Raw genomic sequence first — 25,414 nt, 5'->3', positions numbered from 1 at the left:
CTCGAGTTTTTCCCCTTCTCCAATCTAAACATTCCTAGTACCTCTGGTCACTTCTTGTAAGGCATGCTATTATCTTTTCATTATTCCAGTCAATCAGGAGGATAGAACTCAATCTGTTATCAAATAGTTTAGGGGCAGCCAAACAGTAGCCCTAGACCTAACTCTGATCCACTACATGTTTTTTGTTCAAGATAAGACTGGTCTTCTAATTTTTAAATGGTTGAAGATATCAGAAGAAGATTATATGAAATTTGAATTTCTGCATCCATAATACAGTTTTATTTGAGCATAGTCACCACATTTCTTTATGTACTTTCTATCGCTACTTTTGATTGCAGCAGCAGAGTGGTTGCAATAATGACCTTAAAGCCTAAAACCCACAAAATATTTACACTCTATAATTCTACAGAAAAAGTTTGCGAACACTCACAATAGGCAAAGGAAGAAATAGAGCTGTTTTGTATACTCCAAGAATTGAACTAGAACTAATAGGTAGACTAATGGGCAAATGAAATAACAAAAGGGTAAAGAATATAAGCAGGTTAGTTTCAGTTCAGTATAAAGAAGAATTTTCCATAATCAGTTATCAACAAGTAGAATAGTTTGTTTTTTTAATAAGGTGGCGAAATCCCTGTCTACAGAAATATTTAAGCAAAGCTATATTACTGTTTGGGGGTGTGTATAGGAATAATTCAAGCACAATGTGGAGACTGGGCCAGAAAACTTTTTAGAACTCTTCTGAAACTTTGATTTTACAATTTCAAACTTTTTGCAATTTGTTTATCTCTTAAATCCCACAATAAGTATTTATAGACACTAATTTGCTAGACTATTCAACAGCTATAAAGGGTAATGGCTTCTTTGACAATTAGTGAATAGTAGATTTTCACAAAAGAAAAAAGTAAACATTTAAAAAAAATTTTTTTGGGTACCAGGAATTGAACTCAGGACCTTGTGCTTGCAAGGCAGGTGGCAGAACCATGAAAAAAGTAAACATTTTAGTACTAAAATAGTAAGCACTCAAATTTTACCTATAATTTTTAGACAATTTTTGGAAACCAACTGAAGTGTACTGTGGTCGAAAAATAAACTGTCAGGCCCCTTCCAACAGGAAAATTCCAAGTGAGTCGATATTCCTTATGTAAATTCAGTTTTAGATAAACCACACCCTTTGTTTCTTAGTTTCTTTTACAGTTTTCTACGGAGCCTAACCTACTCCATGTGTAAGACTAGACAGACCTCCCTGGAGCACATGATGTCGAAGAATAAAATCTCAGACCTCTTTAAGTTACTCTGATACCCACTCATGTGCTGCATAATGACATTTTGATCAGTGATAGGACACATATACAGTATAATGGTGGTTCTATAAGATAATTTCCTAGTGATATCATAATCATCTTAGTTTATGAAATTAAACTCTACAGTGTGCATGCAACAGTGAAATTTCCTAACAACACGTTTTGCAGGATGTGCTCCCACTGTTAAGTAACATATGACAGTATTTAGAATTCACAGGCAGATCATCCAAGGCATCATTTTTATTACATAGTGGTCCAGTTGTGACCTAAGAAGCCTTCTTTATATTATTGCAGTAACTATCATTAATTATTGATTTTTAAAAATTGTTTTTATATCAGATTTTTCCTTCTTCATATGCTCTTTTTTAAATATGAAGATTGGTTTTTAATAAGGCCTGGAATCCTACTGATTATCAGATATTAGGTTGATGTATGTGGCTATTTACAAATAAAATCATTTGTCCAGTGAGTCATTTAAGGGTTGGAGAAAGACTTGATGTGAATCACACTATAAGTGACTTTGTCACAAATGTTTAAGCAATAAAATTCTGTTCTTACTGAGAACAATAGCAATTTAGTGAGTAGTTTAAAATAATTATAATCATATTATTTGTAAAGCTAATTGTAAAAAGTTTTCTTTTGTAAACTATGACTTGTGGATAAAATCTGGCCTTGTAGCTTGTTTTTATTTTGTTTTTGCTTTTTTTCCCCCAGAGCTGAGGGTCAAACCCAAGACTTCATGCATGCTAGGCTAGGGTTCTGCACTGGGCTGCATCCCAGTTTTTTAATTTATTTGTATAAATAAAGTTTTATTGGAACACAAACTAGCTCATTCATTTACTTATTGTCTATAATATTGACTACTTTTGTACTATAACAGCAGAATTGAGTAGGTGTGCAACAGTGACTGTGTGGCACATAAATCCCCCAAAATGTATTCTTTTATTCTTTAAAAACTTTGTTGGTCTCCTCTCTGTGCTATAGATAGCAGCCTAAACAGCTACAAATTGTGAAAAGAAGAGTAAATATTTTCCTTCTTTAATGATAATCTATGGGTCATGAAAAATACTTTTATTAGATAGGGATCGGCAAAGACTTTCTTTCACCTTATCAGGAAAGCCTATAACTTCAACTGGCCATCCTACATTCAAATAGATTTATCTGTAATAGTTAACACAACATATTCTGAGTAGCTGAATGTACAGCATTCAGTTATATATACTTTTTTCAGGGGACTGATCAAATTGATTTTTTATTGCATAAAAATGGAATGTATCTAGGATAGTTCCTTACTTTGGTTACTTATCTTCCCTTTTTCTTAATTACAGTATGAATCATTGGCTCATGAAAACTCACTCAATACTTTGATGCCAGGAAGTTAATTTCCAAATATTTTATGTTTTAATTTCTTCCAAAGTTACCTTCTTCTGAGAAAACCTAAGCTTTTAAAAGATTGGATTGGTAAATATGTGTTCTGAAATAGTGAACAAAATTAATATAGCTTCTGCTTCTTGGATCTTGTATGGAAGAGGATCATCTTAGTCATTTTCTTCATTGCTGGGAAAAAACACCTGACACCCGTAACCTAATGGAGAAGAGGTTTATTTTGGCTCATGGTTTTTCAGATGTTTCAGTCTGTAATCAGCTGTCTCCAAGGCAAGCCTGGTGGAAGGGTCTCCTGAGAAGTGAACCTGCTCACATTATGATATCCAGGAAGCAGAGAGAGAAAAGAGGAGATGGGAAGGGAGATGTACTCTGCCAGGAGACATCCCGAGTGACCTTCCTCTAACCAGACCCCACCTCCTAAGAGCAAGTCAGCTATGAGTGCATGAGTGGGCTAACCCATTGATGAGTATGCCACCTCCCTGATCTAATTGCCTTCCAAACACGTGAGGCTTTGGGGGACATCTCAGATCTAAAGCATGACAAGGATGCTTATTAGGCTTCTAGACCAAATGAAATGATCAACTAAGCAGTTTCTTCCAAGTCTGCTTTAACCAGCCCCTATTAGGACTGCAGCCCCTTTGAGATTTCGGGAGGAGTTTCAGGTAGTTCCATGCATATTTGATGACCATATTTTCTGAACTGAAAATTGGGATGCATGTATGCCCTGAAGATGTTTTGGGTGGTAGTTTGATATTAGGTCAGAATATTTAAAACCCAGATGCAATGGGAAATGACCTACATATTTTTCTTAAACCACATTTTTCTTACATTGACCCAATGACTGAAATATTCTAGGGATGCATTTATTCTTTTATAATAAATTAGCTTAGATTCTCCTTATCATTCATTTATTGGATTAACAGTGACTTTTATTTCTTTTAAATAAGCATCATTCTGTTGCCTACTCTGATTAATGGAAAATGCAGAAACTATTGAATGGTATAATTAATTTAATTATAGTAATGCTTGTAGAGTCTTTTTTTTTTACAGAGTTACTGTGCTGAAAGTACAACTGTGATGCAAAAAGTTCACCATCCTGGTTTGTGAGAGCCTGTGGGCAGGAGGCAAGCTAGTCTTCCACAAGAGAGACAATTAAGAGACAATGGTACAGAAATGCATGTTGTAGCACACGCCAGTGCTCCCGTGTATTGACCTTGCAGCTTCAAGCAACTTAGAGAATGGCTTGGTTTTCAAAATTACAATTCCTCCCAGGTTCTGGAGGCAGGCACAGAGAAGATTCTTCAGATTTGAGACTACTTCAGTGAGATAAAATACCTAGTTTGGGAAATGCTGCCCTTTCCTTGGAGACCTGCTGGGATATTGGAATTTCATGTGCATCAAAAATGCAGGGCACACAGAAACATCTGAAAAGCTGCCAGAGGGAAGCAGTTTATATTTCTGTGCAAAGCATCGCAATATCAGGAAGGCAGAGAGTGAATATGAGAGGAAGGAAACGGGCAGTTGGTCCCCTGACCGGGGCACTGCAGGTCAGATAGGTGATAGGCTGAGCTGGCTGTGGCGGCGTAGCCTTCTTGTGGGTTCTCAGTCACCTATAACCTTTTAATCAAAAGGTAAAGAAGAGGAAGAATGTGGATTTCACAATATTTGAAGCATCCTGCTATTGAAAGTAGAGAAGAGGGCACTTTCAGAGGCTTACTACAGGGTAGCAACTGTGGAAATTTGCTTGGTCATAAAAAGTAGGATGAGATACAGTGAAAAGTATTTAAAGAGATCCAAAACTCAATGAACCCAATAATCTTCTGTTAAAAATAAGCTGAGAGTAAACTTTTTGGGGCGAGAATATCATAAACACTTAAGCACTGATTGTGTGCAGTCTGAATGTCCGCATGTGTGTGTCTAAGCAGTAACAAAATCCATCTCTGCTTGTGCAGATTATTTTGAGATCAGTTAAGTGGAAATAACTAATGTTCATGTATGTAGAAGTTCCCCATGTGAGTTTCCTTCTCAAAATATTGATTTCCTTTTATTCCACTGGAAAGGGAGACCTGTGAGGAATAGAAAGAGGAGGCACTATCTCTTTATGAATACTAATAAGTAAATCAAGGGAGACACTGGCACTTCGAGTTTCATCTTTCCATTTCCTAGAGGCGCAAACTCTGCAACTTGTCACCTTGGTGTATTCAGTGCCTTTTGAAGCACTATACTCCTCCAGAGAGAATGTCAGCCCCAGCCCTGGGCAGTTTTGACAAACAGAGTATATATTGATACATGATAAAGTATGCTAGAAATCACCCCAGCGCTAAAGGCTACTATAGTTTTAATATCATCATTTGAATTAACAAGCATTCTGTGGAGAAATAATGAGCTTTCATTATTCAGAACATCATCCTTACCCGGGGAACTCAGAAACCATTAGCTCTTGAGAACTTAATGAAAAGATGATAAAGAATGTTTTAGATAAAAGTTTGAACGGGCACACTTGATAACTGAGGTAAAATATTAATGTTTGTTTGGATGATGGATTAGGGTTGCTCAGCGAGGCTTAGGGAAGTGACAGAAGCCAAGTGTGTGGTCAGGTTGCAGGTGGAGGGTCTGGACCGCCCCAGGGACAGTGTGAGATGCCAGCTTGGGGAGCTGTGGTCCTGGGAAGACTACTATGCTTACAGCCTGGCTGCCTCTCCTATAGCCTGAAGACAGGAGGGAAAGGAGGCAGATGGGAAGGGAAGGAATTTAGAAGGGTAAAGTGTGATCGACAGGTATGGATGTACAAAGGGTGATCAAATATATGGTGAGTGTTTAAATTTAAAATGTTTATTATAGTAAAAGACACATTGCTATTCATTCACCTCATAATACTCTCCCCAACTTTGAGCACACTTATCTCATCCTTCTTGCCACTTTCTGAAGCAGTTCTGGAAGTCACCTTTCCTATCTTATTACCTTTCTCATTGCTTGGATAAACTATGCAACAGCCCCAAGTTAAAGCAGGAGAGGTTTATTGTGGCTCACAGTTTGTAGAGGTTTCACTACATCGCCGGTTGGCTCCAAGGGACTGTGGCATAGCAGAGGAGAAAAAATTCATGGCCTGGCAGGCAGTAAGCAGAGAGGGATCAAGGGAGGAGGACAGAAATGTACCTTTCCAGGCCACGCCCACTGTGACCCACTTCTTCCACCAGGCTTCACCTCCCAACATCACAGCCAGGTGTAAACTCATCAGTAAATTAATCCAGTATCACACACCACGATCCAGTCATCTCCCAAAACCCCCAACTATGAGTGCATGAGGCTTTGGCCGGGGGGAATCTAAATATAAACCATGCCAAGGATCTTTAGGAAGTGTGATCACAAATACAGTGAATGCTGGGCCAAGTGTCATCCAGGAGAAAAGTAGGCATGTAAAAACATTACGGTGTGTTCTCATCCACCTTATTTACTAGATCTGGCACCATGTGACTTCTGGCTCTTCTCTAAAGTCAAAATGGTCATGAAAGGTAAACATTTTGAATTGATTCAGGACATTGAGACAGTCAGAACAGCACAAATAATGACACAAAAGCATTTCCAGAACTGCTTCATAAAGTGGCAAGAACGATGGGATAGTGTGTTTGAAATGATGGGGAATATTTTGAAGGAGGTTAATGGGACGTATCTTTTACTGTAATAAATTTTTAAAAATTTAAACATTCATCCAATGTTTCAATTATACTTTGTATATGTTCAGAGAGGACATCTCAGATTACTGTTTTAAAGTCTTTAATGTATAAAATAAAAACAAAACAATTACAAGGTAAATATTTTGTTTTTCTTTTCATAACCTCACTAACAGATTAGGACATTTTGAGATACCTTTCTGGCTTTAAAATTTTACATTATAAAGGTACTTTGGGAAGGGAAAGAAGCATGACAGAAGCAGTAAAAGAGATAGCATCTTTAAGGCTCGCATACTAACATGAACCATCTGTAAGCGATAGATGGAACTTGACCACACGTGGACATGAAGTAAGTCATGCGCATCAAAGAACATGAGGAAAACACAAAAAGTAGAAGACAGTGAAACATTCCCATTCCCACCTTACAGAGACAGTCTCTTGTACCACTTTGTTGTATCGTAATTTCCTTTGGCTCTTCTGTAATATGTCTACTACCTGCAAGGCAGTGATTGCATATACAGAATTATATATACTATAACTTTTAGATCACTTTTCTGAGTATAAAACTGATGCATAGTAATTGCTTAAAATTAGAAGATTCTGGGGCCGGGGATTTAGCTCGGTGGTTCCGGCACCTGCCTTGCAAGCACAAGGACCTGAGTTTGATCCCCGGTACAAAAAAAAAAAAATTAGAAAATTCTGGGTATGAATTCTGGTGTTCAAGAGAATTACCCTGCAGAGGTTAAGAAAAGCATAGTTTTTGCTTAGATCTACTGAATGAAATGTTCAGAAAAGAAGCGTTCTCCGGGTAGGATTCGCCAAGTTAGAATCTTGGTTTCATCATGTAGTAGTAAGTAGCCCTGAGGAAATTATTTTACCTCCTTATGCTACAGTTCTTTTATTTGTAAATTAAGGATAAAAGTAGTACACACTTCAGGGTTGTTAAGATGCCGATAAGGCACACAGAATATTGGTAGGCACATAGTATGAAATCAAATATTAATGGTTAATATTTTTATAATTTATCTGCAGTTGCAGAAAGCTCCCCAGATGTTTCAGTGGACCATTAGAGTTATGGTAATGCCCCTAGTTTTTTCTCTGTGCATTGAAGAATATGATCAGATTGTATTATTGTGAATATGACAGACTGATGTTCTGTATAATTTCCGACCTTTTTCAAGTGTGCAGCCTTATACATTTTCAGAATTACTATTATCTGAGGTTCTAAGTATAATTTAAGTTCTAAAAAAGTAGAAAAATTAGATGCATCTCATATTTCCTATAAGATTTGGAAGGCGGATATGAGGCACAGGCTGTCTGCTGCTTGTTTTTTTTTGAGCAAGCAGGGGTGGGTAGGAACTTCATTCTTCTGCGGTATCAGTAGAAGTCTTGACAGGCATTGAGCTGCAGAGTTGGAGGGTAGATAGGGCCCATTCTGTTGGGAGAGATCCTAGCATCTTCCTGATGGGTTATGATAGTGAGGTTCAGGAGACAGTAGGTACCTTGCTTGGCAGGAGGTTTCCAAATTCAGAAGAGGCTTCTTTGGTGTCTAGATTTTGTGATTTTGAGTGTCATTTCTGAAGTCTGTTCTAGAAGACATTTTCTCAGCCTTCCCAGCCATCCAGTAACCCATTTAAAACTTGCATTAAGCTGCTTCTGCTAAACCAGGCAGAGTGGATTTTATTCCTTTGGAATTTAAATCTGACAAGTACCATTGCATGTATTGTTTTAAAATCATAACTAAGTAGAAATAGTCTCAAGTCTTAGATAGATGATAATAGAAATTTGTGTCAGATAAAATATATCCCAGAGGAGTTTATTAGTTTTTACTAATTACATAAAACAACACTTAGATTTCTCAATATAAGTTTTAAAAGATAAAGAAAAGTAATCAATAACCAAGAAATCTGGCAGTGAAAATAGCCTGTATGTTGGGCTCAGTAGGTCAGCTTTTGTAGAGGGCAAAAAAAAAAGCTTTTTGTCTGAGCCCTCTGAAAAGTTTGGTCATTGTTAGCAAATGTGAGCACAGAACAGTGTTATTTATTGTTTTAAGTGCTCATCAAAGAAGTCAAGAATTTAGAATAGTGAAAGAATGAGGTTTAGGAAGCATTTGTGATGCTGGGAAATTAAAAGCATCAGAAGAAAAACAGAAGTTGCTGGGTAAAGTGCTTTAGGGCAAAGCTCTGTTCACTGGCTGCCAGATTAATTTGAAAAAACTTTTCTTGGGTAGCAATTTTTTTCCTGGAAGTTTGAAATGTGTATTGAAAAAGCTAAGTTATGATTTTGTTTAATTTGTAAAGACCAATAAGTTGTCTTATGACAAAAGATTCTATTGCTTTTTATTTATAGCAATAGAAAATTTATACCCATTGGTTTGGTATAAATTCAAGGTTATCCCCCTGTTCCCCATCTTAATCTTATGTAAACAGTGTTCTACAATATTGTGGCATTTAGGGTTTAAAGGCAAGAAATTTGAAGATAGTTGGATTTTTACTCCATTGCCTTTGTACTTTATACATCCATTTAGGGAACATAACTGAAAAACCAAAATAAAAATGGCACAGGCAGTTGAGAGGTACATTGGATACTGAGAGGTGTAGTTTTTTTTTCTTGAGTTTATTAATTTTATTGGTACATTTTAGGTATGCAATATAATGATATTCATCGTTGGAAATTTGCACCTTTACATAATTTCTCTTGGTTCTTATTTTTTCCCCATTCCCCTCCCCTCCCTTCAACCCCTCCATCCCTCCCTATTTACAAAGACTTTGTTTCCATTTTTTCATTTTCTCATATTAATTCCATTCCCTTCTTTCCTTTCCCCTACCCCTCCCACTTCCTTCCCCTTTGCCCCTTTTCTTCCTATTTCACATTATCTATTATACATTTTAGTCCTTATTTACACTTTCAGTTTCTCACACCAGAGAAACTATTCGGTATTTATACATGTGTGTCCTATTTATTTCACTTAAGAGTATTGCCTCAATGTGCATCCATTTAGCTATAAATGTCTCTAATTTCTCATTTTTTATGGCCAAGTAGTCCATTTTGTAAAAAAAACCCCACATTTTCTTTATCCAGTCTCCAGTTGATGGGCATTTGGGCTGCTTCCAAGTTTTAGCTATTATAAACTCTGCTGCTGTGAACATGGGCGCACATATATCACTGTGGTATGATTCTTTTATTTCTTTGGGGAAGATACCCAGCAGGGGAATAGCTGGGTCAAATGGGACTTCCAGTCCTAGTTCTTTGAGGTATCTCCATACTGATGTCTACAGTGGTTGCACCAGTCTGCACTCCCACCAGCACTGGAGCAGTGTTCCTCTTTCCCTTTGTTATTGGTTGATTTCATGATAGCAGCCATTCTTTCTGGAGTGAGGTGGAATCTCAGCGTTGTTTTCATTTGCATCTCTCCAATGACCAGTGATGTTGAACATTCTTTCATATGTGTATTTGCTATTTCTACTTCTTTGTCTGAGAAATGCCTGTTCATTTCAGAAGCCCATTTTTGGAACGAGTCTTTAAATTCGGGGGATCTATTTTTTTAAGTTCTTTATAGATTCTAGATAGTAGATCTTTGTCTGAGGAATAGCAGGTGAAAATTTTTTCCCACATTGTGGGTTGTCTCTTCATACTGTTGTTGGTTTCTCTTGCTGTGCAGAAGCTTTTTTTTTTTTTGGTACCGGAGATCGAACTTGGGTCCCTGCACTTGCGGAGCAAGCGGCGAAACCACTGAGCTATATCCCCGGCCCAGAAGCTTTTTAATAAGAAGAGATCCCACTTGTTGATTGTTTGTGCTAGTTCATGGGCAACTGAGGATTTGTTCATAAAATCTTTTCTTATACCAATGTCTTCAAGAGTTCTACCTCTCCTCTGTTCCAGCCGGTTCAGGGTTTCTGTTTTAATATTTAGAACTTTAATCCATTTTGATTTTAGTTTAGTGCATGGTGAGAGATATAGGTCTGGTTTAAATCTTTCGCAAGTTGAAACCCAATTTTTCCAACACCATTTATTAAAGAGGCTATCTTTCCTCCAGTGAGGGTTGTTTGGCTCCTTTATCAAAGATGAGGTGGCTGAGTGTGTCTGGAGTTGTTTCTGCATCTTCTAATCTGTTCCACTGATCCTCAGGTCTGTTTCTTTGCCAGTACCATGCTGCTTTTACCACAGTAGCTGTGTAGTATAGTTTCAAGTTGGGGATTGTGATACCCCCTGTCATGTCTCTGTTGCCTAGAATTGCTTTTGCTCTTCTGGGTCTCTTCTTGTTCCAAATGAATTTTTGGATTGTTTTCTCAAGGTCCATGAAGTATGCTGTTGGAATTTCAATTGGGATTGCACTGAATCTATATAGCATTTTTGGAAGTATGGCCATTTTCACTATGTTGATTCTTCCTACCCAGGAGCAAGGGATGTCTTTCCATTTTCTGATATCATCTTCAATGAGAGGTGTAGTCTTTATAAGATACAGTGCATTCTGGGAAGTGGAATTTTTCCTGTGCTTCATGAGGTGAGAATGGATTATACTTGGAGGGTGGAATAAAATCCTACTTCCATCAAGAAGCTTAGAGAAAAATATTACACAATTAGGTAAGCAAGATCATTACCTTGAAGTCTCAGAAGAATACAAAAAGTTATCTATTTCAGGTAACACAAGACAATTTTCTAAAATGGCTTGGTATTCGCCTTTGATATGAGGTAGTATGGCTGGATGTTAGTTCTCAGGTAAGTTGGTAGTGGGAGGGGCATTATTTTCCCACTCCATTTGGGGGTGGGGGAAGAGGAGAGCTACTTCTTTTGTGAGATGAAAAATAGGTGAACTATTGATTGATTATTTGCATATTGTCCCTGTTGTCCTTGTTTCATTTTTGTCTACTGATTTTAGATCTCACCATTGTTATGGACTGAATTTTGTCCCCACCTTTCAAAAAACTCGTATATTGAGGTCCGAATACCCAATACCTTAGACTGTTACTGTATTTGGACATAAGAGTCATTAAGAGGTCATTAAGGCTAAATTAGGCCATATGGGTGGACCCTAATCTGAGATGACTGGGGCCTTTGTAAGAGGAAATGTGGACCCACCCAGATACACCAGTATGTACCAAGGGAAAGTGAGGAGCCAGCCCAGGGAGGAAGCAGCCGTCTGCAAGGCAAAGTGAGAGACCTCAAAAGGAACCACCTTACCAGCACCTTGATCTCAGACCTTTAGCCCCCAGAGCTGTAGGGGAGTAAAGTTCTGTAGTTTAAGCTAGGTGGTCTGCGGAGTTTTGTTATGACAGCCCCAGCAACTAACTCCACAGACATTGTTTTGAATATTGGCTTTTTATTTGTCTTCATTTCTATATGTTAGTGGAAAACTGGAAGGGCTGTTAGTAGCTGTTGGGCAGATGGAATTTTTATTTTTAATCCTGAGATTTTTAAAACAAAATTTTAAAATAATAATAGAGCCCTAAGGTGGCCCGGGCATTTAGCTCAGTGGTTTTGCCACCTGCTGTGCAAGCTCAAGGACCCGAGTTCAATCCCTGGTACCAAAAAAAAAAAAAAAAAAAAAAAAAAAAATAGAGCCCTCAGGTACTCACCATATAGCTTAAAAAATCATTTTAGGTTCTATTAAAGCTCCTAAACCCTTGGTCTGCTCTCCTCCCTCTCTGGCTGAGATCAGTAGTCTCCTGAATTTGCTGTCCACCATCCCCATATATCTTGCTAAAACATATTGTTATAAGCAGTATAAGAACATAACTACATCTATAAAACAACATAAGCAACATTAATACTAATAAATAACTCATAGTGCTCTTTTACATGTATTTTAAACTCTCCATAAATATTGTCAGACTTCACTTGTCTTTCCAACTTGCTTTTTCTCCAGTACTATGTTCTGGAGGTTTATTCATGTATTTATCTGTTTGGGGGTGTGTGCAGTTGTACCTTGCCAGTAGAAGGGAAATGACTCTAGGACCCCCATGGATACTCCTGCTGTGGATGCAGCAGGGTGTGGTGGAGCATGCCTCTAATCCCACTCTCGGAAGCTGAGGTAGCAGAATTCCAAGTCACAAGTTGAGCCCACCCTGGGCAAATCAGTGGATCTTTTCTCAAAATAAATTTTAAAAGGTCTGGGGATGTAGCTCAGTGTGAAGCCCCTGGGTTCAATCCCCAGTATCATCAATCAATCAGTCAATCAATCTATGGATGCTCAAGTTCCTTATATAAAGTACCATCGTATTTACACAAAACTTTGCACATCATTCTTATACTTTAAATCATCTCTAGAGCACAATATCTGTCATAATTTGGATCTTGAGTGTTCCCTCAGAGGCCCATGTGTTAAAGGCTTGGCTATTGCTTGTGATGTTATTGTAAGACAATGGGACTTTTAAGAGCTTCCTCCAGTAGAAGGAAGTCAGGGCATTGAGGGAACTCCCTCAAAGGGGAGATGGAAACCAGCTTCTTCTTTCCTCTCTCTGTCATTGCTTCCTGGCTGCCAGGAGGTCAACATCTTCCTCTGCCATGTGTTCCCACCGCAATGTGCTGTTTCTGTACGGGTTCAAGGAAGCTCTGAAACTATAAGCCAAAACAAACCTTTACTCTTTTAATTTGATTCAGCTAAAGTATTTGTTATAGCAATTGAAAACTAACATGATACCCAATGCAGTGCAAATACAGTGTAAATAAGCCGTTCAACTATATTATTCAGGGAATGATGACAAGATGATACATGTTCAGTACAGATGCAAATTTTTTTGAGCAATTTTAGTCTTCAGTTGGTTGAATGCATGCACACAGAACCTGAAGGTATTAGTTTGTGTGCTTTAACTGATATTTTACATTTTTTAGGAGTACAGCACAGTTTCTTTATATATTGTATTCTGGAAGGAGCTTCTGGCATGCATTCAGTTTTCTGTCACTTAGCAGTACTTTGTGCACAGCCTTGAATGTGTATCCTTGTGCACATGGACAAGAATTTCTCTAGGTTTGGAGTTGCTGAGGCATAGCTTATAAGTAGTTTCAATTTTGCTGCTCATATCCGGAAATTTTCTCCAAGTCGAATATGCCTCTTTATACTCTGATCAGCTGGGTATGAATGAGATCACTTATCCCTTCACATACTTGCCAAAACAATATGTCACCAGAACTAGAAACTGTAATCAATCTGATGGGCATGGGATCTAATGGTTTTCATTTGCATCTCTGTAATTATTCTTGAAGTTAAATTTACAAAATGTTTTTAGTCACTTGAATTTCTTTGGTGAATTTTCTGTTCACATACTTTGATTTTGGGGTGGCTGCTTTTTAAAAAATTGATATGTACAGGTTCTTTCAGTATTTCAGGTAGGAAGCCTTTAGGTTACATGCATCTCTTCCTGATTTATGGTTTCTTTTTTAAATTTATGTTTTGATGCACAAATTTTTGTTTTTTCTAATGCTATTTAAACAGGCATTCCTGGAGAGTGTTTAAAATTTTGAATAAAGCTTATATTTTCTAATATACAAATTACAGATACCTTTAAAACAGACATTTTTGTCTTAAAATTTTAGATTTAAGACATTTTTGTCTTATCTCTCGTAAGTATAATTTATCCATAAGAAAATTATTTCTAAACATTATATTTATTCCTTCCTTCCTTCCTTCCTTCCTTCTTTCTTTCTTTCTTTCCTTCTTTCTTTCTTTCTTTCTTTCTTTCCTTCTTTCTTCACCCAAGGCAGGTCTTTACTGGTTTACTGGGGAAGGAGATGCCAGGCTGCCTCTAATAATGGCGAGAGAGAGAGGAGAGAGAAGGGGGGGGGAGAGGAGAGAGGAGAGAGACGAGAGAGACTAACTGGGGTTACATAGGGCAGTGCAGTGGGGAGAGTATCATGAGAGTTGAGGAAGGGAAAGCCAGGTGATTGGAAGGGGAAGATCACATGGGTAGCAGGGTGGAGCAACAAGTTAGGTTTTGCTTCTCTAGAGGGGGTAGGTTTCACTTTTCTGAAATGGCTCATTTCTGTAAGTGGGAACCATTTTAGGAATGGGAGCCATTTTAGAATGTAGGACTGTTGGGGCCATTTTGTCTGGCAGAGAACTCTATCATTCCAGACTCTTGTTATTATGGAATAGGGGCAAAGGTCTCTTTTTCTGTAGCTGCTTCCTGCTGGCAAAGGGGTGTTGTTAGGTGGGGGTTTTAGACTGCCGGGGTGTGGTCTTGTTAGGTGGAGCCAGCATCAGTAGCGAGGGGTTGGTAGCTGGCCATGACCATTTTGCTGACTGTCTGGTTGGTAAAGGCCCGCATGTGTTCCTGCAAGAAAATTTGAAAACAATGAAACAGACAGAGACTGAAAAGCAAAATTATGCAGAAGTTGGTGAGGGGGGTCTCAAGAAAGGAAGAAGCTATGGAAGCCACTGGTCAAAGTATCCTGGCAGAGACTGTAGTCAGTCTAGGTCTCCTCTATGTTTTTCTCTGTGCTCCCTCAGTTCTCTAACCTTGTTGCCTATGATGCCTGACTGATTTACAAAGTAGCAGCATTTTTCTCCCAGCAAGAGACAGGTCCCCCCTCTTTCTGCTGTGATTAATTAAGTACATTTATATTTTTAACATAAACTGTACTGATTTTTATTAATCTTCTTATCACTGTAAAGGACAATTACATTCCTTTAGTGAATTAAACACTATATTTTTTAGTAGTGACCAAGTTCACTTGATTTTCTACATAATGCCAATTTTTATTTATTCATTTGTTTAGCTACTACTTATGTGGAGGATGCATTTAAATCTAAACTACATTACAGTCACAATGGAATTTTAGATAGGTTCATAATTACTGAATATATAAAAATCAGTAACATTTCTTATTTACATTAGATCCAGTTGTGTGTTTACTACATGTTGTTTCTTTAAAAAAAAAATATATATATATATATAAAAGTATTGAGTGGAAGGGAGAGAGGTTTCCCATGAACCTCAGCTTCCACACATGCACAGCCTTATCCACAACTGACTTCTCCCTCCAAGTGATGTAGTTGTTACACTCGATGACCCTACGTTTAGATATCATCATCACCCCAGGTCCATATTTCACATTAGGGTTCACTTGTGGTATTTTACATCCCGTAAGCCTGGACAAATGTGTAATGATGTGTTTCCTTCATTATTGTATCACATAACTTTTTATTCTCAACAGGCTTTTTCTGTTCTTGTTTATTATTAGAGCCTATTAATTTTGCAAAATAATTGGGTTTCAATGCACATAATACATGCTGATCATTTCCACCCTCTTATTGTGTCACAGAGGGTGGTTTCGCTGCCCTCCACTCTTCTGTGTGCCTTCTTCCCTGCCAACCCCTGCAACACTGATCTCTTCCCTGTCTCTATAGTTTTGCCTTTTCCAGAATGTCATGTAGTGGGAAACACACAGTACATACAATTTTTGTATTGTCTTCATCCACTTAATAACATGTATTCAAGTTTCCTGTAGGTGTTCCCGGCTTGATAGCTCATTCCTTTTTAACACCACACAATATTCCATTGTCTGAATGTGCAGTTTATCCATTCACCTGCTGAAGGACATCTTGTTTGCTTTCACATTTTTGGCAAAATTTTGAATAGGCTGCTATGTTTTAGAGTGCTGATTTTTGTGAGGATGTACGTTTTACAGATTGTTTCTTTAGTCATTTAACTAAACAGAGAGATGTTTATCTTATTATTTAAGCTTCCTTGCAGATTACATTTTCAATTAAGTTGCCTAATCTGCTATTGTCAGATCAACCTTGCTCTTGTTCAAAAGAAAGTTAATTTATATTTTAAAGAGCAAGAAATACAATTATTAACTGAAAATTTTTTTATTGAAAGTAAAACACTAACAAAATCCAAATTATAATATTTCAATTCACTGACAGATATCTACAGTTATTTTAAAGTTGACTTTTATTTAATAACAAAAATCTTTGTATTAATTCATTTTTTGGTTTATTAAAAATGCAAAATTCAATTTGCATTTGAAAACCCTCCATTAAGATTTTTTGGGGCACTAGGGCATACTAGAAGGCTGCTTCTACATGCAGATTTTATGTCTCTGTACATACAGGTTTGTGAGAAATTTTTCTGTTTAAAGTTGATTTTTAAAATATTCTTAAAGTATATAAATTAATATATTTCAGAGTATAAATTGTTTAAAAAGTTATGCATCTCAGCCTGGGCAAATTTTATTTCCTAAAGACTATGTAGGAGGAGAGATTCATTTTTAGGCATATAAACCATCACATATCCACAGCGTGCACCCGGTGAGTGTGATGGTGAAGATGCTACAGGGACAGAGACCAAAAGCACAAGAAAAGGAAGATGGAGCAAACCGGGAGGGAGGGAGGGAGGAAGAGAGAGAGAGAGATCAGCCTGAATTTGAGCACAGACAGGTTTGAAGTGTTTAGGGGAACAGCAGTTGCCACTCAGGAATCCCAGCTGGGAGGTTTCCTATATGTCTGCAATGAAATTCTTGGGCAATAAATGAAGAAAAATATATAAAAGTTTAAGTTTTATTGGGTGTAAAGCTCTTAAAGAACTGCTGTTCACTCAGAGTGTGGGGATGACTGAGCTAGGATGAATGGACCCCAGTGAGGAGTGGTGGCCCTGCTGCACATGTCACCGGAGTCACCTGTGGTTTTCCTGTTCACATCCCGTGGCCTCAGTGGGCCCCACGCAGCAGGAACAGGAAGTCACCTGCCTGGCCATGGAAGGAAAGGAAACACACCTTGCACTCAGTAAGAATTGCTACCCCATGGAAATGGAAATAGTGGAAAAATGAGAATAAACTTTGCATCTATGCTCTTGTCAGTGCAGTTTGCTAACAGATGCGTTTAGGTAAATGTTGTTACTTCAAGAAGTGTTATCTTCTGGGGATCCTTATCCTAATTTTATTTTAAATTCGAACAGCTGTTGTTTAACTACCACAGACCACAATTTATCTACAGCTTGGGGCCATAAAGTTAGCTTTAATGCACTCTGTTTCTTTTCTTCCCTCTGTATTTGATTTAATTTCCATGCATCTGACACTTCCACACCATACACTATTTGCATATTTCAACATGTACTTTTGCAGATCCTGTAAGTACTCAGGTGCTCAAAGTGGAAGAATAAATATAAATGGAAGCTCCCAATGACAAATTATAAAATCAAGGAAGAAGAATTTGCAGGTTTCACTTACCTGTAAAATATTCTGAACAATAACAGCTCCTTCAGGACCACAAAGCAGGTTTTTCTAGAATGGGGGTTTATGGTGACTGTAGGAAACAAAAAATCAACGGATGTTTTTGGGGGCAGTGCAACACAGCATTCTTGTCTGAATCAAGCCCAAGGGCTTACCATGCAGTAATGGAGAGGGAATATCAGCTTTATTTAAGAAATCAACAAATGTGGCCACTTCCATAATATGAATGTGTTAAAAAAATAAGTATTCATGGTTGTTCATTCATGAGGTTACAGTTTCAAATGCAAGAAAGCTGGGTAAGGTAGGAAGGAAATAAGTCATTCTTATGGAAACTTTAAAAATGTTCTTGTGGGCTAGTGTACTGCATTTATTGAAGGTACTTTGTCATTCAGGCCATGGCTAACCTAGAACTTGAGTAGTCACTGGATGTAAAATGAATTTGATCCGTGTTAGATTGTCCCAAGATTTTTTCTTTGGTCAATGACAGCAGCTGAGGACTTCCAACCAGAGGTCAGAGACCTAAAATAACTTTTTCTTTTCTTTGCTCTTTAGCTTGGTTTTCTTGGATTCCTACAAGTTTGGGGAGCTTCAGACTTTCACCTTTTTTCCCATTCTTCAACTTAACACCTATCTAAAGCCTCAGTCCTCTTTGAGTCCTTATTCATTAGTTTTGTTTTGTTTTGGTACCAGGGATCGAACTCGGGGCCTTATGCTTGCAGGCAGGTGCCAGAACCACTGAGCTAAATCCCCAGCCCTGAATCCTTATTTGTAATCAAGTTCCAGGAGGGGTGAGGTGTGATGTTACTGCAATAGAATGAGGCAGGTCCTGGGGCTCGTGATTCACTTGCTGAAGTGGGGACTAGTTTTCTCGCAGCTAAACTACTGGTGTAGAAATGATGAGATCACAGGTACCCTTATGGACATGAGTAAAATTAGCAAGTTCAAGAAAACTACCTTCACTGCTAAGTGTCACCATAAGAACAGTTGTCCTAAAGGTGGAACTGAAAAGCCAAATCACAGTATATGTTTTATTTCTGAGCCAGTATAGCTGATGGAAATGAGAATGGTCCAAATAGAAATAAGGGAACAGAGAGAAAGATGACAAGGATTTGTAGGGCCTAAATTGGGAAACTGATTTGCCACATGTGAATGATACCACTCTTAACAAATTCTGAATCACGAGTACAACTTTGCCTTAGAATTTTCATTGTGTATCTTCCCAGCAGATCCTAGAATTAGAGATATTTGAAAAGAGAACTAGTTATTTTTAAGGTCAGTTGCCTGGTACCCTAGATTTTGTGAGAAACTTTGATCTTGTGAGAATTCTAAGATGATTTATAAGCTAAGGAGGGTGCGATAAGCTATGAAATCACCACCTAGCACCCTTCAGTTGAAAGTTTCAAACAGTCTGGTAAATGTTAATTAGAGAGGACACAGAGCCCCCTTGGGACACTTATGGGGGTGATTTCAGCTCTTCTGGGATGGAGGGCAAGAGAGTGTCCTTGTTTGTTTGCCTCTTCTGAACAGCTCACAGGTTCTTAACTCAGAAAGTAGGGGACAAAAGGGATAGGAAGGGGAGCAGAGGCCAGACTCGTGAATGTCCAAAGGCATGTGGGCTGCTTTTGGGAGCAATGTGACTTGGCAGTAGTGATATTCCACCTCTCACCTTGAGGCCCTGAAAGGTTGACAGTGAGCAAGGAGAATCCTAGTTGATTCTATTCTGAACAGATGGAATTCAGCCTAACAGCAGTTCTTATGGTCCCCAGAGTGATGCAGAGGTTCACTATGGAGGGAAGGAACTCATCTCAGAGTTACCTGCCCTTCCCACTCCATTTTCCTTCAGGTGTCTTCAGGCTGGCCCCAGCCCAGCCTTTTCTGTCTCAGCCCATTTTGTACTGGATGTGAGCTGAACGATGCTAACTGGAGGGGAATTATCTTTCTACATCCACTGGATCCAATGATAATTGCTTTTTAAAATAAAGGTTAAAGAAGTACTTATAATGGAAAACGTTGCTTTTCTAATTTTTCTGTAAAGTGTAGAAGTCAATATTTTTATCTTAGGAGGAGATTATGTACAGCATATAGAATAAAGAAATCTGTTTTTACTTTCCAGGTGATTTGTTTTGTAGAGATAAATATATATTCTCTTAAGTTATTGTTGCAGCTATTCTAATAAACTTTTAACTCACGATCCAAACACCAGTTTTGATTTTTTAAATAATCAGAGAATCTTAAGAATGTAAGAAAATTTTTTCACTGCTAAAGTGTGTGTGTGTATGTGTGTGTGCATAGAAGGGGGAGAGAAAAAGATGAGAACAGAAAAAATGAGAATTTTTGATTTGCAGAAGGTGAACTATGCTCACCATTAATGAATTATTTTTTGGCAGTTTTAGAGGTTAATAAAGATCAAGCCACAGTTCATTTAGCTGTGAGTATTAAGGAAGGTTTCATGATAGCTGAAATGAATAGATCTGTTATGTCACGGATTTATTTGGGTAAATATAGTTGTAGATGATCCAGTGGACTGTATTTCATCATATATTTAATAACCTTTATTGGAACTATATATCTCACAAGAAGCATGGAGGTGACATGTGGACATGTATATTTTGGGGTGTTTTTCATGTTTGAAATATATGAGTAAAATCATTCATTTACTCCACATAGGTGGAATGAAGTAGATAAAGACAAGTAGATTGCGGACATAGTCAAGAACTATAAAGGGCTGTAAACAAACTGTTAACTGTAAATAAGTTAACCTACCATAGTTTCATAAACTTTGGTGGAAGGAATGAGACTTTTGGGTCAGAAACAAAAGATTTTATTAGGAATAGCAATAGCAATACCCAGAATTTGCACTGGTTCCCTGATCCCTAATGTCCCCAGGGCAGCATGAAGAGGGCCAGGTGACACCTACACATGCAGTAGGTTGCACTGTAGAAGAAGCTTGAGTTTAGGGAACCTGAATCTTTTATAATATGCAGTAAACATGCCTGCATTTTGTCCTTGAGGGAGACATTATCCTTATTACACTGGACCATAAACCTTGTATACCAAAAGGAGACACTATCTTTATTTTCCAAAGTTGTGCTAAACAAACGCCATGGAACAAAGAAACTCAAGTGCAGAAACAGAAGAGACCCATAGAACATTGTTTTCTAAAAATACTCACTCCTTGTTTTTAAACCACCCTGGCTTCTGGCAAATTTAGCCATCAATACCATTGCATCTGCCCCTATTAATCTGACCAAAACAGATCGGGTCCAAATCTGCTCAATTTATCTCATTCAATACTTAATGTATTATCAGTAGGACTCTAAGCAGCAGGATAAGAAAAGCTGCAGTGTCGACCCCAGCAAGATTTCAAGGGTCTCAGACTTAAGAAGCAGAACTTATCCCATGAATCACCGTGATCTGCCACAGGAAGCCAGGTAGTACTGTCCTTTCCACATTCAGCTGTCTCCTTGGCCCAAGGCATTTAACCAGGTGCAGCAGGATGTATTAGTGTTTGCCTGCACTTTGCTGGGGCCTGCAGAGGACACCTAGGCAGTTCTTCCATCTACGACAGCCCTTGCCAGTGAGTTGCTGCCCTGAAAGGCTTCCAGAGCCAAGGTGTCGAACAGTTCAGCTTAAGTCAGGTCAGGTTTTGTACTCCCTTTTCTAATTGGTTGATTTCTATCATAGGAGTAACTGACTGTTAGGGAAGCATAAGTAATTAATAGATTAGAAACTCTACAAGGCTGCCCTCAGTGATCAAGGATAAGCTCATTAGAAGTCTTCACTGTCATCTGAGTGCTACATGGTCGACTATTTCATTTCCTTAAACACCTGAGCAATTCTTATAACCTCCTTCCTCCCCATGTCCCTGTTATGATATGAGTCACCATGTTTTCAGAAGGGAGGCAAGTTCATTCTCGCTTCTATATACAGTATCCCTGGAAAGAATGCATTGTTTACAATTTTAGGGGCCCTTACCTTGGAATTCTTATCAGTTTGGGATCACAGGAGGAAGATGCCTTTAATGCAGTTTTTCAGTCTCAGGAAGTTCTGAGTTGGTTCAAATAATCAATTTCAGTCTTCTTTTGAGGCACTGTCTGAGGCCCATGAATCCAACCTTTCTTATTTGTCCGTGGCACTGAGTGGGTGTCATTTGTCTGCCACAAAGAAGGACTCCTCATCGACTATGGGAATGTGCGGTAGACATCTGGCAGTGGTGTGGGTGTTTTGTGTGGGAGACGCAGGAGCTACAGCCATCCCTGTTGTCTGATAAAATTCTCAGTAAAGTCAAGGGGGAATGGTGACTGACTTGAGCAGGGGGAAAATACCAGATCTAGCAGTCAGTAAAATTTGGGGTGATTACAACAGTTTGGGAAAGCTACTCCAGGGTAGTATTTCTTAGTGGATAAGATTTCTCAGGGGCAGTCCTGAAGGACAAAGATGATCCATATTCCTCCTTTGCCTCTACCTACCAAATTCTAAGTTGTCTCCCCCCCTCAGCTTTTGGAGATTTTGGTTAGTATACACCTCCACCAAATTGGTGTGGCCCATTCTAGGAGATACAACTTTTTCATTATTCCAGTAATCCCCTGATGAATCTACACATTTGTATGGAAAGTTCATGTCCAAAACAGACAAGGGGATTTTAACAAACCTTATAGTGACCCATTAGTTCCCATTTTGGCACATAGGGGCTAGTGTTAAGGAACTTAGCAACCAGTATGCTCAACCAAGTGATCATTATCCTTTTAGTCTAAGACTGAAAATCCAGCACGAGAGTCCAGATGACTGGATCAGAATTAGGTTTAAACCCTTACCTTCCATATTGGCTGAGCTGCCACCTAGAGGGTGAACTAAGCCACCTGGCTTGGGGTTGCCATTAAGGGAAAGAAAAAGAAGCATCATTCTCAGGAATTGTTAGGGTGGAAGTAGGTCTACAGGCCTATAGTCTACATAGTCTTTACAGTTTTCATCCTGACCATTACTCAGGAAGCATCTGAAATGATGTGAGGCTTTGCTGGGACCAGCCATGTTCCATAGTGTGCAAAAGTACAGTCAGATATATTTATTTACTCATAAATTCATACGGCTTTTTATTAAGATGTAATTCATAGATCATATACTTCTATTTAAGAGGACAATTAAATGGTTTTTAGTATATTCACAAATATATGCAACCAACACCACAATTTTATAATATTTCATCATCTCCAAAAGACATTGTATCTTTTAATTCTTTCTTCAAACCCCTCTATCTGCCCATTGCCCCCCACTTCCAGCTCATAGCAAGCACTAGTTTACTTTCTGCCTCTATAATTTTACTGGTTTATATCATTTAAATTATATCACCTTTTGTCTTTTGTGACTTGCTTCTTTCAGTTAACATAAGGTTTGCAGATGTTATCTATAGTTAGCATAGATCAATTCTTCTTCCTTCTTATGGCCAAATAATATGCTACTATATAGGCGCCCTACATTTGGCTTATCTCTTCATCCATTGAGGGACATTTGGGCAGTTTCTACCTTTGGTTACTACAACTAATGCTGCTATCCACATTCATCTACAGGTTTTTGAGTGGATGTGTTTTCATTTTCTTTTGGTGTATACGTTAGGAGTGGAATTGTCATATGGTAACTGTTTTTAATTTTTTGATGAACTGTCAGACTTTTTCAAAGCAGATACCCATTTTACATTCTTGTTAGCAGTGTATTAGGGTTACAATTTCCCCCATCCGAACTAACACTTGTTATTATTTCATCTTTTGATTCATGTCAACTTAGAGGATGAAAAGTGATATTCTTTGTGGTTTTGGCTTGAATTACTTCAGTGATTAATGATGTTAAACATCTTTTTATGTGCTTATTGGCCATTTGTATGAAATTGGAGAAATATCTATGGAAATTATTTGCTTATGTTAAAAATCGAGGGATCTTTTATTTTTGAGTTGTAATTATCCTTTATGTGTTCTAGATATATATTCCCTATATAACAGTATGAAATTTTTCTCCTTGATATGTGGCCTGTCTTTTTCACTGTCTTTATAGTTTCTTTGAAACATCAAAGGTTTTATTTTTTGAAGCCCAATTTATCTATTTTTTATTTTGTTGCCAATACTTAAGAAGTCAATGCCAGACTCACAGTTATGAATATTTATCTCTATGTTTTGTTCTAAGAGTTTTAGCATTTGTTTATAAACCTTTGATTCATTTTTAGTTAATTTATGTATGTGGGGTGAGGCAAAGGTCCAACTTTATTCTTTTACATGTGACTGTTCAGTTGTCCCAGTACCTTTTGTTGAACAGATTAGATTTTTTTCTCCATTGATGATCTTGATATCCATGCTGAAAATCAGTTGCCCAAATATGCAAAGGTTTATTCCTGCACTCTTAATTTTATTCTACTTATGTATATGACTGTTTTTATGCTTTTACCACATTGTCTTGATTGCTCTTTCTTTGTAGTATGAATCCTCCTATTTTGTTCCTCTTTATCAAGGTTGTTTTGACTATACTGTGTCCTTGTAGTTTTACATAGATTTTAGAATCAGCTTGTCATTTTCTATACAGAAATTGGCTGCTAGGGATTGTGTTGATTTTATAAATCCATTTGGGGAATATTGCCACCTTATGATACTAACTTTCCTCACTTTATGATCTTAGAATGCTTTCTATTTATTTATACATCTCAATTTCTTTCAGTAATGCTTTGCTCATTTCAGAGTATAAGTTTTAGACTTCTTTTGTCAAATTTATTTCAAAATTTTTGATGCTTTTGAATGAATTGTTTTATTCATTTCATCTTGCGTTGTTCTTGCAAGTATGTAGAAATAAAATTAATTTTATTATTATTATATCCTGCAACCTTGCTGAACTTGTTTATTAGTTCTAATAGGTTTAAAAACTGATTCAGTGGGCTTTTCAACATATAAGTTGATCTCATCTGTGAATAGAAATAATTTTACTTCTTTTCCAATATGGATGTTTTTGGTGTCCTTTTTTTGCAAAATTTTCATAAACAACCTTGAGTTCATGGGACAAATTGTATTTGATTATGATGTATAATTCTTTTTATGTGTTGCTGGGTTTGGGCTGCCAGTATTTTGTGGCGGATTTTGTGTCTGTATTCATATGAAATATTAGTGTGCAATATTCTTGTCTTACACTGTCTTGGATTTAGGACCAGAGTAATACTGGTCTCATAAAATGAACTTGTCGTTTATGTTTTGGAAGAATTTGGAAAGAGTTGATATTCATTGTTCTTTAAATATTTGATAGAATTTAGGGGTAAATATATATATGGAGTTAAGCTTTTTACTGTGGGTAGTTTTTGATTACTTGTTTATCTGTTTATTGTAGGTCTCAGATTTTCTATTTCCTCTTGAATCATTTTTGGTAGTTTGTGTCTTTCTAAAAACTTTCCATTTTTATCTAAGTTATATAATTTAATATACTATCATTTATAATATTCTCAAAGTCTTTATTTCATTATTCTTTACAGTCCTCATTCTCTTATAGTCTTTATTTCTATAAGATCATCAGTGATGACCTTTTCTTTTCTAATTCTAGTAAAATGAGCTTTCCTGGTTTACTCATCAGTTTTACTGAAGATTTGTTAATTTTGTTGCTCTTTTGTTTGGTTTCATTGTTTTTTTCCCTATGATTTTTCTATCTCCTATTTTATTAATATCTGCTCTAATCTTTATTATTTCTCTGCTTCTGTTCTTTAGATTTTGTTTTTCAGGTGTTTTAAGGTATTGAGGTTAGAATATTGATTTGAAATCTTCTTTCTTAGTATGTTTTTGCTGCATCCCATATTTTTGGCATGTTGTGTCTTCATTTTTATTCATCTTGAAATATTTTCTGATTCTCTTTTAATTTCTTCTTTGT

General features: G+C 37.4%; 1 long non-coding RNA gene across 2 annotated transcripts in view; it reads left to right on the top strand.

The window, feature by feature from the left end:
- LOC110349778 (uncharacterized) overlaps positions 1-24,916 on the top strand; it is a 35,330-nt gene extending 10,414 nt beyond the window's left edge. For both annotated transcript variants that reach the window (XR_015439303.1, XR_002396023.2), the window contains exon 3: positions 3,738-24,916. This is a non-coding gene — a long non-coding RNA (uncharacterized LOC110349778). The remainder of the gene's footprint in view (positions 1-3,737) is intronic.
- Positions 24,917-25,414: the final 498 nt, after the last annotated feature.

The sequence above is a fragment of the Heterocephalus glaber genome, unplaced genomic scaffold (assembly GCF_053883595.1).
Source record: "Heterocephalus glaber isolate CG9 unplaced genomic scaffold, H.glaber_assembly_v1.0 deba00001472, whole genome shotgun sequence".
NCBI classification, from domain to species: Eukaryota; Metazoa; Chordata; class Mammalia; order Rodentia; family Bathyergidae; genus Heterocephalus; species Heterocephalus glaber.
The sequence above is the reverse complement of the archived record's forward strand: the minus strand, read 5'-3'. Positions and strand labels throughout refer to the sequence as shown.